Here is a 20,324-nt window from a genome sequence, read left to right as displayed (position 1 = left end):
TTCTTTTTTCTTTCATTTTTACATTTTGCAGAGCATTGCTACCAAGCAACTCTAATTTTTCTTTCTTTTTTTGTTTTTTTGACTTTTTTTTTTTTTGTATTAGGGATTGAACTCACTGATAGAACTGTGGGGGATAGGCGGCGGCTGAAAAGATTAGAAGTATGAAACATAAATGACCTTTATTTTGAGAATGCGGGGAGAGCCACCAATCCCCTGGGGCGTGGCATCTGTACCCTTGGGTCAGCGATCTTTCCGTGGAACACATGGAGTGAGACACATAAGTTGCCTCGGTTTGGGGTGGAATCTAAGGGGGCATTAGGGATGCACAGGTAGCCCATTGGTCTTTGTTTGGCGGCATATGTAAATTCCTAGGGGTGGGGGAGATAGGAGCTCCTTGGTTGCACCTGAGGCTTTTCCAGCTACAGTGTAGAGCTTGGGCCAAAACGCTTTCACTCACCACCTTTGGCTTACAAATCAGGCACTTGTGACACTGAGCTAAATCCCTGGCCCTCTTATGTATTTATTTACACCATGATTGCATTCTTCTCAGTGGCCATATATTCATTTTCATGGATGAAAATGAGTAGATTGAGAGACAGTGTGAAAGTCTTGCCAATGAAACTGACTGCCTCGTTTCTAACAGCAGGACCTCACTGTGTTCCATGCTATCCTGGCCTGGCCGCCTATATTTTTAGTCATCAGGGTCGGTATTCTTCCATACGACATTGACCCTGGAACATTCTGAGAACATTTGTAATCCATTTTCTGGAAGAGTCCACTGAGTCCATTAGGAAAATGAGTGCAGCTCTTAAAAGTCAAGCAAGAAGCCCTTAAATGCAAGGATTCCTCAGGCCAGGTGAGGTTGTCATCTAGGAAAGCCACCTGTCCAGAATTTCCTGGGTTACAAGCTAACAGTGGAGGCCACCCCTGGTCCTGTTGTGTGATTTCTACTGGCTGTGTGGTGAACTCGAAGGATCCTTAGAAACTGTCAAGCCAAGCAATGGTGAACTTCTGGGATGGAGGTGGGGGTGTGTTCCAGATGCATGCAGTCCAAAACAGCCCTGGAGATCCACAGCCTCCCTGCTGAGCCCCGGAAGCGAACAGTGTTTCAATGTTTCTTTTAAGTCAGATATGTTTTATATATTTTAGATATTTCCGTTCATTGGTCTTTACACTGTATGCAATATCTTTGACTCGTGTACACAGCAAATATTTTAGTCTTGTTTATTTGCCATGGCTTTCATAGATTTCATTTTCTCCTTTGAAATCTGCTGGCTACTTGTATCCTCTGAGAAAGTTTCTTTTTTGTTATTTAATTATATAATACTAAAGTTTCAAGTTTATCTTTCCCTTTTCAATACACAACTTTGGAGATAAAATAGAATGTATTTCATCTATATATTCAATTGCATACCTATTTGTCTCTTAACAAAAATGAAACATATCTGATTTCTTTAAAATGTTTTTAACATGAGCTGCAGCATGAGTTACTGTTGTATGTACAAGTAGAATTGTAAAAGCTGCCTTTCTTTTCCGGTATCCCTTTGTCATTCCTGTATGGGTCACAAACTGGAACAAAGATATAACATGAATGTGTTTTATGAGCAGTGCAGTGTGCACTTATCACCTTGATCACAAGGTGGTGAAAGCTGTCAGTCTTCTGTTACCCTGCACTGTTGTCATTTTTTGAGCAGATCAAAGGAGTGACTTGTAAGTGGCACAGTATTTTCTTTCAGGTTTCCTTTACTGGGGTTTGTCCCTCTCAGGGTCTCACTTTGAAATCTTTACTGGCCTTGAGCGTACCTCCAAACTTCAGCAGGACTTTGAACTCCTGGCGGTCATCAGACTCATGGAAATCCTTGCACAGCAGGCACCCAAGTGCTGGGAATGTAGGCAGTTATAATCATACCTGGCTGAAGTTTTCTTTTTGTATTTACTGCCTATTCACTTTGTGATATCTTCATTTTTAATGTGTTTCATATATATTCTACATATGCTTCCCCTCACTACATCAGACAGTGGTAGGGCTTCTTTTATGTGATAGAAGGGTGATCATTTGGCTTCTCTGTGCTATAAGCTAATCAGCCACTTGGCTCCTATTTGATTATCCATAGACTTGCTCCAAGTATACTGGTTTTCTATTGGTATTTTAATATTATTCATAAACCTCTTTGTTTTGTTTTTTACTGCTACATACTGATAACATTCATCTTTGGAGTTTGTATCTGTACATGGTATATCTAGCTGCTTCTTTTTCTTCTACCCTCTTTGCTTCCCCTCAGACTCTCTTCCCCTCTTTGTTTATAAAACTGTTTCTTTTTTGTCTTCCTATGCCATTTACTTGTCCCTGCTTTCTTCCCCTACAACCTCATGGTTCCCTTATCATTTACATATTTTGTCAGGCATCTCAAAACACAAAATCTTGAAGGTCCAGTCATCCACTTATTCCCTTTCTTTGTCTTTTCACAAAAGAATTAAAAGCATCACACCACACTGATATATACACACTCATGTTTATACAGGCACAGTTTGAAATAGATAAATCTTGAAAGCAGTCCATAGGTTCATACACTGTTGAATGGATGAAGAAAATATAAGTGTTTTCATTTTCTTTTTTTAGAATGGAAGACTAGGGCTGGGGATTTAGCTCAGTGGCATAAGCGCCTGCCTTGCAAGCACGCGGTCGTGAGTTCAATCCCTGGTACCGATAAAAAACCGAAAAAGACAAAAAGAATAAAAAAAGAAAAATTATAATGTTAGACTATTGTGCCTTAAAGGATGATTTGAGAAATTACTTGTTAAATGTTTATACCTTGAGATGACACTGTAAAGTGAAGTAGACACACATGTGGAAATATCACTTGGTTATTCTAGTATGAGAATCCAAGAGTAAATAAGAAAAGCCATGTGTGTTGGTGTACACCTGTAATCCCATCTGTTAGAAGGCTAAAGCAGAATTGTTACATGTTCGAGACCAGCCCAGGCTACAAAATGAGTTCACGGCCAGCTCAAACTGTGTAAGAAGTCCCTGTCTCAAAACACACACACACACACACACACACAATGTGAAATGTGTGTATTTTATATAATGGCCACTTGAAATTTTTCCTAAGAAAGAAATTCAGTTTTCAGAAAGCTGCTTATGTGCAATATAAGAAAGAATGTCTCAATTACATGAAAAATCAGATTTGCAAAAAGGTGTAATCTATTGTCTGTCACAACCTTTCATTAGATACTTTTCTGCCTCCTTGTTTTAGAAATTGTGATTTGTAGGATACTTCTATGAGTTTGACTTTAGAAACATTCTGCAAGTACAACTTCTGTGACTCGGCAATAAGTGCTTCTTTTTGCTGGGACTGTAGCAGACTGAAGCAACCTAGACATGGAGTGTTTATTTGAAGGAACAAATGCAATTTAGCCTTTACACAAGGAGTTCAAGGTCTCAGGGTACGAGTGTGAACCTTCTTCAGGAAATATGTATGTGGTATTTTAGGAGACAGTGATTGGGGGATGTAATTATGAACTTCACCATGGAGGAGTGGGCTCTGCTGAATCCATCTGAGAAGAAGCTCTACAGAGATGTGACGAGGGAAACACTGATGAATATAAATGCTTTAGGTAAGGATGACATCATATGCTCATATACTCAGTGGAGAATTATGGTTCGTTCTGATGTATACAAATTCATTAGAATAGGAAAACATTTTGAACAATATCTCAGTCTTGTTAACGCTATACAATGAATCTAACTGGTAGCTTGTCGGTGTCGCTCCCGGCCGGCAGGAAGAACACACGACAAAATCTGGCGGTGGCGAAGTATTCTATTTTATTTCTCTCCTCCTTCACAGTCTACCCCGGGACTCGTCCCGGCCGAAGCCTCTGTTGGTCCACTCCCCACGGCTCCTTCCGTGCTTCTCCCTCCAGGGGTGGAGGTACTGGCTATATATAGGATTGTGGCCTCCAATCAAATCAAGGCGGGTCGCGTAAGCTGATTGGCTAGCAACATTAGTAGCTGGGCAGACTACCCTGCGAGGCGGGAACTTAGTGGGGTGATAGGGATCAGGAAGCAGGAAACAGGCGCCATCCAGGCGGGCTCGATGGGAGGGGTAATCTAGCTCAGGCTTTTGTACTTTCCTACAGGCCTCGCGATCACCGCGTCTGATGACTTGGCAGTGCCAAGGCTCCCAACATCTCCCCCTTCTTTATTTTCTAAGAAAATATGCGTCGAAGCCCGTCCTGGACTGGGTGTAGAGGCTTGTGCCCTATATGCAGGCCCGCCACAGGTCCTTGGCGTTGACCCAGTCGGCCGTACCATGGTCGGCCAAGGCCTTGAGGCCCTCGTCCTTTTTCTAGGGCCAGGCGCGAACTGGACGGAACCTGGATGCACACAAGCTTGCACTCATTTCTCTCCATGAATCCCCTCGGAGAGAAATTTAGACCTAGGCAGCATCTAACAATCCAGCGGCTTTCGAGCGGAACGGGGTAGGGCCTGGCTTAGGTTGAGTCGCACCGGGGAAGTGCGCTCTTACCCGTCTTTGACTCATCTACCCAGCGATGCTGTGCTTATGGGGAAGAATATGGGAAGCTCATTGCACTCAAACCCGGTCGTAGGCCAGGCGAGCGAGCCATGCATATGCCTGAGGGTCCTCCTGCCCATTTCGAGCCGCCGCCAGAGCCGCATGGGCGACCAGACGGACCTGGCGATTGTTGATGAAGGAGGTGGCCCATCGAAAAACGCATGGGCCTATAAGCAAGATCAGGAACAAGGAGCATAGCGGGCCAAGATATCCTCAGTTGCCTATGGACGGGGGGTTCCACCTCCCAGCAGACATCTGCACAATCAACTGATGAAGTGTACCTCTGAGGGGGAGATGTAGCGGTACCCCCTTTGCAATCACAGGGGTTCCCATGGATACTGGCTCTTAGGTCGTCTCTAGACATAGGGCCCCCAAAACCAGCATGTACCATATCAATCCTGAGGAAGAGTAGGACGACAGCTCCATGGAGGGAGGTGGTCCTATATTTTTTCATCTTGCTCGCTGGTCTGTAGTTGGTCTTTAGCTGAGCAGGCCTGATCTCTGATCAAGGGGCTTGTCGCTCGTGTCAGTCTCTCTGGTACCCACAATGGTTCTCGTCCCGGTTCCTGTGGGAAGACACAAACCGCACCTCGGTTCCAGCTGATCACCGGATCCGGGCCCATCCATTGTCCTGTCAGGACGTCCTTCCATTTAACCCAGCCTCTATGGTTGGGTGAAGGCTTGCAGTGCTCCATAGCTGGGGAGCAATTATCACCATTTAAATTTAAAAAATTATGTGTAAATAGTGCCATGGATAATCGTGCCTTTGGGGGCAGTCCTTGACCTACTCCCCCTTTTTGTTTATCTAGAATTGCTTTGAGACTTCTGTGAGCCCTTTCGATAATTCCCTGACCTTGAGGATTGTATGGGATACCATGTTTTAACTGGACTTCCATCACTGCGCAGAACTCATTGAAGGCTTTCCCCGTGTAAGCTGGTCCGTTATCGGTCTTTAATGTTTTTGGTTTGCCCCACGCGGCCCAAGCCGCCAGGCAATGATTGATTACATGAGACACTCTTTCGCCTGCCTCTGCTGTTGCAAATATGATATGAGAGCAGGTGTCTGTGGAGACATGGACATATTTTAGAGTCCCAAACTCTTGGATATGTGTGATGTCCATCTGCCAAATGTCACCAGGGACTAAGCCCCGAGGGTTTACACCCATCAGTATGACAGGTTTATATGTGGCGCAAGAGCCACATAGTCGCACGATGTCTCGTGCCTCTGCTCTGGGAATCTGGAAATGGTTTGCTAGTGTCCTGGCATTGATATGGAACTTATCATGGAAGGCGCGGGCTCGCTCAATTGATGTCTGAAAGGAGAAAATCCATAACGGGCGAGTGGCGCCATCAGCGGCCGCATTCCCCTGTGCCATAGGCCCTGGCAGGGATGTATGTGCTCTTATGTGGGTGGTGAAGACCTTATGGTGTCTGTTCTGAAGCAATGTCTGGATAGACAGGAACAGCCCAGCCACTGTGGAAGTGGATCTAATTAAACCGGCAGTCTCAAGCACTTGCATAGCATTGACCACATACCTAGAATCGGAGACAATGTTAATGGCTCCTGAGAACCTTTTAAGAATCATTTTAACGATCTGCAGTTCCACCACCTGAGGCTGATCTGGTTCAAATTGTATGGTAACCGGGGGCTTGCCTAGGATCACATAGGCGCCTATCCCCATCTTGGAGCCATCTGTATATATTGTAGTTGCTGGGACTAATGGCTCAGAGGCAGTAACCTTTGGAAAAATTATAGGGTGCTGAGTAACAAATGACAAGATAGGGTCTTTAGGGTACTGATTGTCTATATCCCCATGGAAAACACATCTCAAAATGGCCCAAGTATCTATGCAGGCAGCCAGGGTCTTGATCTGGCTGGCGGTATAGGGTACTCGGATGGCTTGTGGTCCTGAGCCAAAATGTTGGACAGCTCTATCATGCGCTTCAAGGGCCAATGAAGCGACTGCCTCCGGGTAATGTTCTATGACTTTTGCAGGTGAGACCTTAGGGTGTATCCACAGGAGTGGTCTTTTCTGCCAAATCACCACTGTGGGCTGTAGACTAGTCTGTAGCAGACAGACGTCAAAGGGCCGCCCTGGTTCAATTCTGTGTAAGGTAGCCCCACCTAAGGCTTCCTCCACTCTCTGTAAGGCAGCTCTTGCCTCAGGAGTGAGCCTCCTGTGGGAGGCTATATCTGGGTCTCCCTTCAGAAGGTCGAACAGGGGTTTGAGATCTGAATTTGGTATATGTAAATATGGCCTAATCCAATTAATATCTCCCAATAGCTTTTGCATGTCATTGAGGGTCGTAACACCATCCATCCTAGTGGTGACCTTCTGCGGAGAGACTAGCATAGGGGAGATTCTCGCGCCTAAGTAGGTCACCATTTCTCCTCCCTGAATCTTGTCGGGGGCAACATGCAGATTGGCTTGTCTCAGGGCCTCGACCAACTGGCCGAGCATATTATTTAGCATGTCTGGGTCCCTGCCGCTGAGCAAAAGGTCGTCCATGTAATGCACACATCTTATCTTGGGAAAGGATTTCCGTAGGGGGGCCAGTAGGGAATCAAGGTAAATCTGACACATAGTGGGACTGTTGGCCATACCTTGGGGCAGTGTTATCCACTCGTATCTGAGATCAGGGCTTTCTTGGTTAATGGTGGGTAAAGTAAAGGCGAACCTATGGGTGTCCTCTGGATGCAGGGGGATTGAGAAGAAACAGTCTCTAAGATCTATAACATAAATCGGCCAAGACTGAGGGATGGCTGAGAGAGCTGGCAGCCCCCTCTGGACCGCCCCCAGGGACTGCATCTGCGCATTGACCGCCCTTAGATCATGGAGCAGCCTCCACTTGCCAGACTTTTTCTTAATTATAAAAATGGGGGTGTTCCATGGGGAGGTCGACGGCTTAATGTGTCCTAATCTAAGTTGTGTACTGACTATTTCTGACAAGGCTAATAGCTTCTCCTTAGGCAGGGGCCACTGAGGTACCCAAACCGGATCATTTGATTTCCAGGTGATTTTGATCGAAATGGGTAGGAGAACTTCTTCAGCGGCCCCTAAGAAAAACCCAGCCCTTGCCTACCTTTTCTGTTCTCTACTGGTATTGGGGATGTCCGACCCTGTAGGGCATTGCCCAAGCCTTTGCCGGGGGTATATCCCTGGTTCCTGAGTATATCCTTAGCCTGGGGGGAGCAGTTTGACGTGTGACATCCATCTGAGTGAGGATGTCCCTTCCCCATAGAGACACTGGCAACTGCAACACAAATGGTTGGAAATGGCCCTGATGACCCTCCTCATCGCACCAGAGAAGGGTTGAGGCGCTAACCTGGGGGGCTGACACCATCCCCAGACCTTGGAGCGTGTTGTCTGCAGTGTTGGTAGGCCAGCCAGAAGGCCAGTCCTTTCTGGAGATAATGGAGCGATCAGCTCCTGTATCTAAGAGGCCTGTTATACCCTTACCATTGACTTTGAGTGAAAGCATGGGTCTTTTATCAAGTGTCATGTGCAGCCGCTCGAAGACCTCCCCGCAGGAGCCAAAGTGTTGGTTTCCTCTAATCTTTTGTTTTGCCGGGAACCTCCCATGGAGACTGGGAAGCAGGAAGAGCTGCGCTATCTTATCTCCCTTATTGATCACCATCGTACCCGCAAGGGACTGGACCATAATTTTGACATTTCCCGTGTAGTCTGAGTCAACGACCCCAGGGATCACCATAAGACCCCGGAGGGCGGTGGAGGATCTTCCGATTACCAGACCCACGGAATTCTTGGGAAGCGGCCCCCGGAAGGTGGTCTCGACTATCTGAACACCCATGTCAGGCGCTAATATGAATCTGGAGGCGACACTGAGGTCCACACCTGCTGACCCAGGGGTGGCCCTTGTTGAAGGCTGCCATCCTGTGTTGTCCTGTCTCTGGGGCAGGGGCCCGCCTGTGAGGAGGGCCCCCTCTGGCCGTTTTTTGGCTCTCTAGCATCTCGTCCACAAATACGGTTGCCCTGAGCATCAAAGACCGACCTACACTCCTCAGCTTTGTGTGGTCCCTTCTTGCATCGCCCACAAACATATGGCTCTTCATTCCTAGGACGGGGCCTAGCATCTGCATTGTTTGGGCAGTGACGTTTAATGTGTCCTGGCTCCCCGCAGGCAAAACACCCTTTGGCCTTACGTTCCTCTCCTGATCCGCGGGGTCCCTTCTGCTGTACAGCTGCTGCCAGGAGAGCGGCAACTCCCGAATTGGAGAGCGGCCCCCCGATCTCTCTGCATATTCTGATCCAGTTGTTAAGATCCTTGTTCTTATGGGGGGCTATTGCTGCTTTACATTCCTTTGTGCATTGCTCGAAAATCAACTGTCTAACCAGCGGTTGAGCCACTTCCCTATCGGAAAAGATCTTATCGGCGGCATCTTGCATCCGAGCCACAAAATCAACGAATGGCTCTGTTGTGCCCTGGACTATTTTAGAGAGGCACAAGGATGCCGCTCCAGCACCACTCACCTGCTTCCAGGCGCGAAGCCCAATGGTATTGATCTGCTCATAAACTGCACCAGGGAACTGAGTCTGATCATCAGCGTGTTGGCCTTCCCCCATAAGCATGTCTCTATTCCACCCCCGGTTCCCTCGGTTAGCGTTTCTTTCCGCCTGTTCGGCAGCGAACTCGGCGTACCAGGCCCGCCAATCCAGGTAACTACCCAAGGGCAGACACGCCTTTGCCAGCTGAATCCAGTCCGCGGGGGTGAGGGGTCCCGCAGACAGGTTCTCTAGCATAGCGATGGTATATGGCGCCGTCGGCCCAAAGGTTGTGACTGCATTCTTGAGTTCTCTAATCTGTTTTATCTCAAAAGGCTCCCATGCATTACGTCCCTGGCCCATAGCTATTTGCACGGGGAATATCCCATAGGGGCCACTGTCTATTCCAGGCAGCAGATGGTCCCCGAGGGGCAGACACCCCCCCTGCCAAAGCCGCCTATGAAAGTACCGTCCAGCAGACGGCAGAGCATCGTAAGATGGTGGCCCATGTATCACTTCCTGGTCTGATGGAAGAAGGGGGAGCTCCCACGCGGCCGCCTCGCGGCAGGGGACCGCCTCGGGGGGCGGCCCCCAAGGCGGGGCAGAGGTCTTAACTTCCTTCTCCAGCCAGGGGGCGCTCAGGAGCTCCCTGCTCTTCCGTAGACCAATTTGGGCAGAGCGCAGCTCGCGGCGCAGCGCGGCGAAGGACCCCCACGATTCTTTGTCAGGCGGCCTATCCTCCTGGCATCCAGACCCTTCTGTCTCGCCTCCATTCAGGTCCTCCTCGTCCTCAGAGTCGGACGACTCCGGGGCCTGAGTCCTACCCTCCCCCCATGTCTCTCTATTCCCCTTGATGGATCCTTCTCGGGAGCTCCCTGACTGAGTCTGTTCAAAAACCCTGCGTGCCTCGGTAAGTTCTTGAGAGCTTTCCCCGCTTCCGCACTCGACCCTCAGGCACGCATATATCATTTCCCACAGAGGCCGAGCGGAAACCGATGCTCTGCCCTCCCTCTCCGCTAGAGAAAGGTCCCTACCCAGCTTTTCCCATGAGGGTAGGTTTAGATGCCCCGTAGGCAAGAACCAGGGGGAGAAGCCGTCAATCTCTTGTAAAAAATTTTCCAGAGTCTTGCGCCCTACCTTAAGATCTCTTGACTTTAAGAGCTTCCGGAGGACCTGCACCAGGGGCTGAGTGTCCCTACTCTACATTTCCCATTTTTAATATGTTGCTCACCACGTGAGGTCTAAGGGTCCACCACTTACGCGTGAGCCTGAGAGGAGTCTACAAACCCTGTAGGTGCGCGCCACCCAGGGCCCAGGCTTATCCCCTACTCACCTGTCCTGTAGCTCTGTGTCGAAGGACTTTATCCACCGCCTCGTCTCAGGGCTGATCAGTTCCCCGTACGGGCCACCAGATGTCGGTGTCGCTCCCGGCCGGCAGGAAGAACACACGACAAAATCTGGCGGTGGCGAAGTATTCTATTTTATTTCTCTCCTCCTTCACAGTCTACCCCGGGACTCGTCCCGGCCGAAGCCTCTGTTGGTCCGCTCCCCACGGCTCCTTCCATGCTTCTCCCTCCAGGGGTGGAGGTACTGGCTATATATAGGATTGTGGCCTCCAATCAAATCAAGGCGGGTCGCGTAAGCTGATTGGCTAGCAACATTAGTAGCTGGGCAGACTACCCTGCGAGGCGGGAACTTAGTGGGGTGATAGGGATCAGGAAGCAGGAAACAGGCGCCATCCAGGCGGGCTCGATGGGAGGGGTAATCTAGCTCAGGCTTTTGTACTTTCCTACAGGCCTCGCGATCACCGCGTCTGATGACTTGGCAGTGCCACGGCTCCCAACAGTAGCTGCTAATTTTTATATAATGATACAGTGACTGTATTTGTTTGGCTACAATTCAGGAAGGACTTAGGACAGCCTGCAATGGAAGAAGGGTTAAGAAATTGTTCAAGAAGGCTGAGGTAATCGGCATTCATAAGGAAAAGCAGTACTTCTCAAGAGGGTGTGTGATCAAACATATTACAAGAAATCTTTGCACATAAGGTCATATTTTTTTTTGAAACAGGGTCTCACTATGCAGTTTAGGGTATTCTTGAGCTCCCTTTGTAGCCCAGGCTGGTCTTGAACTTGCAACAATGCTCCAGCCTCAACCTCCCAAGTGCTGAGGTTACAGGGGTGTTCCAATGCACCTGGATCTTCAATTTCTTTAATATTGTATATTTTATTGATACAAACACAGGTTAAAGTTGTGTAACCTGATAATTGAATACAAAGATATTCCATATCAGGAAACTAAATTAGTAGTGATGTGCAACAAGCGACAGTATCTCATACATTTGTATAAAGTGTTCTGTCATGATCAACATCATAAAAATATATGGAATTGCATTTAGATATTATATATAGGCATAAATGAAAAGAATAAATCTTAACTTAGGCAGGAACTCATATATACACATATTTATGAATATTAGATATACATTATGTAAACAATTGCTTACCTGAAAGCAACGTTCAAAATCCACATGAATGCTAGTGTATTAATAGAAGCTGAAAACATCCTTCAGAGGATTGTGATCATTCATGTTTTAAAATTCTTTTTTTTTTAAAATTTTATTTAATGAGAAAAGAAAAAAAAAAGAAAGCAGAGAAAGGGTACAAGTTATACAGATTTACAGAAAAAAAATAAACTGTAGGAAATCACTAGTTAATGGATTACATATTGTCATCTTAGAAATAATTGTTCAAGTCACAAAATTAAAGCTTGTAAAGTGGACAATTGTAAAGTATCAACAATGATACTGCAAACAGTTCTGTTCAATGATCCAATAAAACTCTGTGATATCATTTTCTATCTTATACACTTAAATATACATGCAGTTATATAGTTTAGAGCACTTTCTTTTCCTCTCTTTTGTACAATGACTGTTACACATGTTGGGTTTCATTGCTCCCACAGTTCTTATTACTTTTTTGGGAGAGAGTAAAACCAAATGTGACATAACAGAACAGAATCGGTCAAGTCAAAAGGGTGGACATAATAGGTAATGTAAAAACATAATACAGGGTGATCAACAATGGTTACCATAATGCCTCCTGCTATCTCTAATAGAATTGCCTATATCATTAGTTATAATAAAATTGAACAAAACAGTAAAGAACAAAACCGACATAACCAAAACATTGGAGACCTTGTAGGTCTTCAAAAGTAGATAAAAGTCAACGAGAATGGGTGTTATAATGAATCTCATTATCTTCACAGCTGATGCTTAAACTTTCGAACCCAATACTATCCAGCAACACAGAATAGGGGAACATCAGTCAAAAACAAGATGGTGAGAGTAATACAGGGCTTTAAATCAAGATAATGGAGAGTCAAAGTGGGTTACTATAATATATCCTGCTATTTTTATTTATTTTTCCCTTAATTAACAGGATAAAAATAAAAAAGTAAATAATGGAGTGGAGATTGAGATAAAAGAGGGCATAACAGCGAAACAGCACAGATCAAAACATAACCATTTAAGCAGAATAGTGTTTCACCACCAGATAATCCTGACCTAAAAGTAGTTACCATATTGTCTTTCCTTGAAATCCTTGAGTACAACTTCGTATACTGTAGCATTAAATATATCAAAACAATGTAAAACCATTTAAGAGAATGACAGCATTATAGAGTATTTAGAATTGACTAACAGAAAATGAACAATGGTTTCTGTATAATCTCCTTGTCTTTAAAAGGTTTTTGCTTATACTATCATACATAATAAAATCCAATAAGATACAACCTATTTAGACCATTGGAGACAGAAGAACAAAAGCTTGATGAGACATCAAAACAAGATGATACTAAATCAGTATTACCTATTAAAATGTCATTTCTCCAAATAGCTGTTCCTATTATCCAATCTTCTCTGCCTCATTTCTGTTGAGCTCTTTTTCTGTCAGTAGCTGTCAGTTTGTCTTCTTGATTTTGTTCTCTGCTCCATTCATTGTGGCCTCCCTGCCACTATTTCTGGATTCTTTGTATTTTTCTTTTTTTAGAATATCCTGCAATACTCTCTGTAGAGTTGAATTGGGCTGCAAATTCCCCCAGTTCCTCTTTATCCTGGAAGCACCTTGTTTTTCCATCCATTTCCAGGGACAGTTGTGCAGGATATCTCAATCTTGGCTGGAGATTACTATCTTTCAAAGCTTTAATTATTTCCCCCCACATTCTTCGTGATTTGATGGTTTGTGCAGAGAAATCTGCTATAATTCTGATGGGTGTTCCCTTGTAAGTGGTCTGTTTCTGGTTTCTGACAGCTTTTAATATTCTGTTCTTGTATTGAATTTCTGTGATTTTTATTATTATATGCCTGGGTGTTGCTCTGTTTGGGTTGTAGGTAGCTGGGGTCCTGTATGCCTCATACATCTGACTATCTTTACCTTTTGCTAAATTAGGAAAATCTCCTGGATTATTTCTGTGAGTAGCTTTTGTAGTTCATTTGTTTGTGTCCCTACTTCTTCTTTTATGTTCTTAATCCTTAAATTATGGATCCTCTTATCATCTTCTTGTCTTTGTATTATTGCTGTTTGTTTCTTTGTTATTTTTAAGAAGTTTTTCATTTCATTCTCCCATATTACAAGTCTGCCCTCCAGTTCAGATAGTCTGTCCTTAGTTTCTTTCAAGCTGTTATGCCTGTCTTCGATAGACTTCTTAGTTTCTTGGTAGTCCCTTTGAACCTGCCTCACGTATTCTATGCTTTCTCTGTTTTCTCCATCAAACAATTCTCCCCTCTTTTTCTGTTCTTCCATTCCACCATCTGTTTTTTCTTGGGTGGTGCTTAGCATTTCTCTAACTATTCTGCATACTTCTAGCTTCAGGTCATTGATAACTTCATTCCTGAACTGATCTATGAGGCTCTCTATATGGCGCTTTATGTCTATTGGTGCAGTGTCCACTATTGCCTGTTTCTCAGAATTGGGGTGTGAGGAGCCTTTCTTGTTGTTGCCTCTTCCCATATTCTCTGTTCCTTATATATGCAAGCTTATATAGGAGACCCAGCTTCTATTCCTGTCAGCCACAGCCTGATCAAATTGCGCTGGTTAGGTGTTTCCGCCCACTGCAGTGCACCAGGGAGTTACGGACCAGGCAGCCTACGTGGGGCCTGCCCCTCCCGGCCACCGTCCGGCTCTGGGATCTGGGTTGGGCTAGCCTACTGGGTCTGCCAGCAGCGTCACGTAGGCTATGCACTTTTCTTTTTTCTTTTTGTTTTATTTAAAGAAAAGGAAACAAAAAAAATACATGGAGATTAAAAAAAAGGGTAGAAATAATACTAAATTACAGACAAACAAAAGGTAAGAAATTGCCGGTTGATAAGATACAAATTGTCATCTTCGAAATGGCTGTTCAGGTTATAGAATTAAAGTATTTAGAATGACATTCAAAAAAGTGACCCTACAAACCATCTGCTCTATGGTCGAACAAAAGCTCCGTAATATGATTATCAGTCCCACCTATTTGTTTTACCTCTCTAAGAGGGTAAGGTTAACCATATCAAAACAGAACAGAACATTTAAAAAAAATAAAAAATAAAAAACTAAAGAAATACAGATTTCAAAGCAAGTCCACTGGAGATCTATCTTATCTAACTGTCTCTAGCTTCTTACAAATAGTTGTCCCTAACTTCACCCACTTTATATATTTATTGCATATTATAGAACTAATCAAATCATTACAGGATGATGGAGTCTTTTTAGGTCCTCAAGTTCCAAATTAGGGAAGACAATAGCAACTACCATTGCATCTCTCATTCTCTTTGTGATAGCCGTCCCCATCTCTGCATATGCTGAAGTTGAGCTGAAGAAACCAGTCCAATGTCATTCTAATCAGCAAGCTATAGATTGCTAGAATTTATATTATAATGCTACAAAATAAGCCTCGGGTTTTTCAGGTCTCTTCCTCAGAGTATTTGTTCCTATCCTCTCTGTATTATAGGGAAAACTGAGTCATAACAAGACAGCGAAACAATTTCCTAGAAAAACATGCAATGGATAAGACTTATAAAGCTATAATATAAATGATCTTCCGTATCTACTATGTTTTCTCTTGTTATTTTCAATAGATTTGTCCACAACACTGGCTTATTATAGTTAAACATACTATCACCTATTTTTATAAAAACTTATCTTTGACTGCATTGTAGTATTTGAGAGCTGTTACTGATTCATACCAGTATGGATATCCTTTACATCTTGTCATGCTCAGAGTAGTTTCTTCTACTTTTAGGGTTCATTCTAACCATACCGATTTCAAATAGGATCAGTCAAGGCCAACCAATAGTCTTATGATTCAGATACAATTAAGATCAGTCATAGTAAGACAATGTAAGTAATACAGGATTTCAGCCTAAGTCAATAGGAAAGTAAGGATAGTTACCATGGTATAACCTGCTATTTTTGGTTCTAGAGGTCTGTGTCCTCAAATCTGACATGAGTGGACAGACCAGAACAAATTTAATTCAATCTAAATATGGCACTAGGACTACTGTGTCTTTTAAATCGTTATACACCATTAGCAATGACCTCTGCTTTTTTTTTTAAATATAGTTTCAGAGCTGTCTCTACTAAAGACTAGCTTACCGTCTCTGCCTCATGTCTGCTACTCCACTTTTCTGCTATAATTTGTCCACCTTATTCCCTCATTCCATTGTCTGCCCCGTTCACTAAGGCCTCTCTGCCACTGTAGCTGTAATCCTGATATCTCTTCCTCTCTTTCTCTGTAATGTCCTTCAGCGCTCTCTGTAGGGTTGGATTGGTGGCCACGAACTCCCACAGTTCCTCCTTGTCTTGAAAGTATCTTATTTCTTCATTAATTTTTAGAGAGAGTTTTGACAGATATATGAACTTAGGTTGCATATTTTTTTCCTTCAGGACTTGGAATATTTCTCCCCACTCCCTTCTTGACTTAAGAGTTTGTGTTGATAAGTCTGCTGTTATTTTGATAGATTTCCTGTTATAGGTAACCTGCATCTTTTCTCTGGCTGCTTTTAATATTCTGTTTTTTTGGTGGATTTCTGGGATCTCGATTATTATATGCCTAGGCGTAGATCTGTTTTGGTTGTAGGTAGCTGGTGTTCTATATGCTTCTTTTATCTGGATATCATTTCTTTTTGCTATATGTGGGAAATTTTGCTTTAATATATCTGTGAATATTTTTTGTATTTCATTTTTGGATGTTCCTGCTTCCTCACTCACATTCTTTATTCTTAGGTTATGTATCTTTTTATCATCTTCCAGTTTTAGAATTGCTTCTTTCTGGTTCCTTGTTATTTTTAAGAGGCTTTTTCTTTCATGTTCATAAGCCCTAAATCTCTCTTCAAGTTTCAGAAGGTTGTCTTTAGTTTCTGTCAAGGCATTTTGCCAATATTCAATGGAGTTTTTAGTTTCCTGATATTCTCTTTGGATCTGTTTCATGTATTCTAAGTTATGCTTAAATTCTTCTTCAGATGCTTCTCTTTCTTTTCTGATTTCCTCAGTTCTTCCATCTGTGTTCTCTTGGGCGGGGCTTGTCATTTCTTTAATTAATCTTTTTATATCTTGCCTCACTTGGATCAGGAGTACATCTTTAAATTCCTCTATGAGATCATGTAAGTACTTTTTAATTTCGGCTGATGCTGTGTCGAGTAGAGGATGGTTACTGTGTTTGTTCTCTTCAGTGTTTAATTCTCTTGGGTTTATTTTCTCCTGTTGAACAGCTGGAGATTTTTTTTTAATCTCTTGTCATGTTTCTGGTTTCTTTCAGACTGTCCTGGAGTTCTCTGGCCCTCTCCGAATTGCTTAGGGCCTTTCAGAAGCGTGCTGGCTTGAGTTTTTGCTGTCCTCCCCAATTTGCTGTTAACTGGGGTAGGCTGGGATGCAGGGGCGGTACAGTCTAGTCTCTAGCTTCTGTGTCAGTTAGTTCATAAATTAGGCTGTACTTTCTGGTTGTCACTGAGTTGTGACTATTTTGTATCCGCTTATTGGGCCCCAAGCAGAGGCTTGGTTTAGCCCCAGTAGCTCCTGCCAGTTCTCTTTGAATCAGAAGCAGCTGAGTAATGGCACAGGATTCTGCCCAAGTCCCAGTCGTTCTCTTCCAAACCTCTCTGTGATAGGAGCACCAGAAAAGCAGATCTGCCCAAAACCAAGATGGCTCCCACTAAGTTCTCTGTGTGGAGCTGAAGCCAGCACGTAATCAGGCTCTGCCAGGACTCAAGATGTCTTCCACCAGCCCTCCCTACAAGGGGACCTGGTGATGTCACCAAGCTGCAGTTTCTGCTGCCAGGCTAATATGTCTGCACCAGACTCTGTGTTATTGATTTCCCCGTGGTGGCGGGCCAGCTGTTCTCTGGCCAAACCCAGCAGCCACGGGGTTCTCTGTACTCACCAGAGTCCGGTGCAAGTCCTCGTTACGGGACTGCCGCACACCAAGCTGTCCACTTTTCCCGCACGCGTGGCACAGCGCTGACCGGTCAGATATCTGTGCACCGTTTAGATTTGAAACGCCAGAGCTTTGTACCTCCGCTCTGGTGCAACGGTGAAGAACTGGCTGCTACTTGGAGTCTCGGTCCGGGTCTCAGTTTCCCACAGTCCCCAAAAGCAACTCAGCTTTTCGTGCTGGGTCCACGAGTCTGTTTGTTGATTTAAGGGCGCGTGATCGCGGGATTTGCAGCCTCCCGTTATCGGCGTTGAAGGTCTCAGCATGACTTTAAATCCTCCAGCTGTACTGTCTTGGTTAATAAGAATCGCTATCGATTTGTCTGGCCCTCTCCATGCTGTCTTTTTTTAGCTTCGAGTTTGAATTCTCTGGAGAGACTCTTCGCTCGATCCCCTAGCCCGCCGCCATTTTCAGCGCACTGGCTAGGCACTTTTCACCAATCCCGCCTGAGAGGGGGATGTGTGGCTGGAATCGCCACCACGCCCTGCTCCCGCAGGACTGCCTGGGCCCAGAATGTCCTCCGCTGGAGTCAAACTGTGGTAGAATGTCAGTTTCTCTCACTCACCTCACCACAAGTCAGTGCACGCCTCCCTGCCCGTCCTGTTTTCGACTCCGTTCGCAGATTCCTGTTCTCAGAGCTTCCGCGTGTCTTTCTCCCCGCTGAGCCTCTGTAGAGGCAGTCGCCGCACGGCGGGAAACCCAAATCGCGGCTTCCAATGGCGCGGGCTCCAGCCTCCACACTGAGGCTTTTCTGTTCCTGTTTTAGCACCAGGACTGCGTTCCAAGTTGGTTTCTCTCAGCCCAGTTCGTTCCTGAGTCAGCAGAGCATATCTCCACCTACTTATGTCTCCTTACTCCGCACCCTTCCTGACTTCTAACCCTTTCAGAGAGCCTCCGTAGTAGCTGTTATCTGTCTGCCATGTTCTCCCGGAACATGTTTTAAAATTCTTACAAACGACCTTCTGCGTTATTGGTAGGAATATAAAACAGAACCAATTTTATATTCAGGATATACATAGCAAAAAGTAAATCTGCAAGTTTGTTTCTCATCCAGTCAAAATTCCTTGCACATATTCTGAAAGCATTTCAATGTATGATATCTTAATTATACATATGAACATACATACATACATACTTGTGTTCAAAGTAGGATCTACATGTGTATTCACAGTAGGTGACTTCTGCAAATAATTCATAATGTATAAACTCTGGTAAGAATCTAGGTGTCAGTCACTGTGTTCTTTGGAAGTGAAGAGGGGGCATAGGCTCAAGGTGCCTTCTTATACTCTGAGCGCTCTGCTGAGCCGGAAGGGTGACTGCATAAAGTTCACCTAGATATCAAATGAGTGATCAATGAAAATTTCTCTCAAAATAATAAGTGAAAAACATAGAAATGTATTTCATTTCAGACCTTTTATCCTTCACACTAAAGAAATTTTATGCTATATGTACTATGTACTTATTGAAACAAGAAACATAACTATGGGGGGAAAGTTCCACCAAACAATGTTAAGTGCAAAAAAAATAAAAGGACAAACAAAGTCAATTATGAAATATTTCTTGGTATATCAGATAGTAAAACATAAATTAGGTTGCAAAATTTAGAAGTGATAGAAGGGCACAGATTTGGGGTAAGGCATCCAAAATGAACAATATGTTATACACAGATGAATCAACGACTTAAATGAAACTCGATCTTATTTATTGCAAAACCACACCAACTTTGTATGTCCAATGAATATCATCTGTTGGGAAGGGTGCAGCTCTCCAGGGGTTTCAGCCAGGTTTTCCAGAAAATTTCTGAGCAGGCATCAATCCAGAACTTGTGCTGCTAAATTATTGATATGGAGAGATTTTTTTATCATGATTAATGTTTTGTTTCTTTACAGAAATAAAGAGGTAGCAACATGGTATGAATGCAAAACTTCCAGTGAACTTGAAAACACATACCTTTGGACTTCAGAAGTGAATGTGGACATGAGTCAATCTGCTTTAGAGCCAGTGCAAAGTCTCGTTTGTGGAGAGCCCTTTCTTGGGCACTCATCATTAAATGGGCCCAACTTATCTAATCATGGAGAGAAGCCACATGAGTATTGGAGATCTGATGACAAGCTAAGTAAATGTAATGAACATGGAAAACCCTGCAGTGATGTTCAGGCCTTTCAGAAGCATGCAAGGATAGAGAATGGAGAGAAACCCTATCAACATGAGCAATGCATGAAATCCTACTCTGAATTTATTGAAAGAGCTCACTCTGAAAAGAAGACCATTGTTGATCAGGAAAAAGTGAAGGCCTCCAGCACCCCCAATGGTTTTCAAATCCATGAAACTTCTCACACTGGGGAGACACCATATGATAGTGAGCAATATGGAAAAAGCTTCAAAATGGAAAGTTTTAAAGTTCTTGAAAGAATTCATGTGGAGGAGAAATGTTATGTGTGCAAGCAATGTAGGAAGACATTCACTACAAAACAATCTTGTGAGGTACATGAAAGAAGTCACACTGGGGAGAGCCTTATCTCTGCAACTAATGTGGAGAAGCATTCACTAGAAAGAGTTGTTCAAAAATTCGTGAAAGAAGAATTCACAGTACTGAAACCTTATGTGTGCAAACAATTTCTGAAGGCATTCACTACACATTATGCTTGTGAACAACATCAAAGAATTCACACTGGTTGGGGCTGGGGATTTAGCTCAGCGGCATCAGCACCTGCCTTGAAAGCAGGCAGTCGTGAGTTCGATCCCTGGTACCGATAAAAACAAACAAAAAAAAAAAGACAAA

Source organism: Cavia porcellus, unplaced genomic scaffold (assembly GCF_034190915.1).
Source record: "Cavia porcellus strain 051 isolate PalLab524CR breed Dunkin Hartley unplaced genomic scaffold, mCavPor4.1 scaffold_8, whole genome shotgun sequence".
Classification (NCBI taxonomy): Eukaryota; Metazoa; Chordata; class Mammalia; order Rodentia; family Caviidae; genus Cavia; species Cavia porcellus.
Note: the sequence above shows the minus strand (reverse complement) of the source record.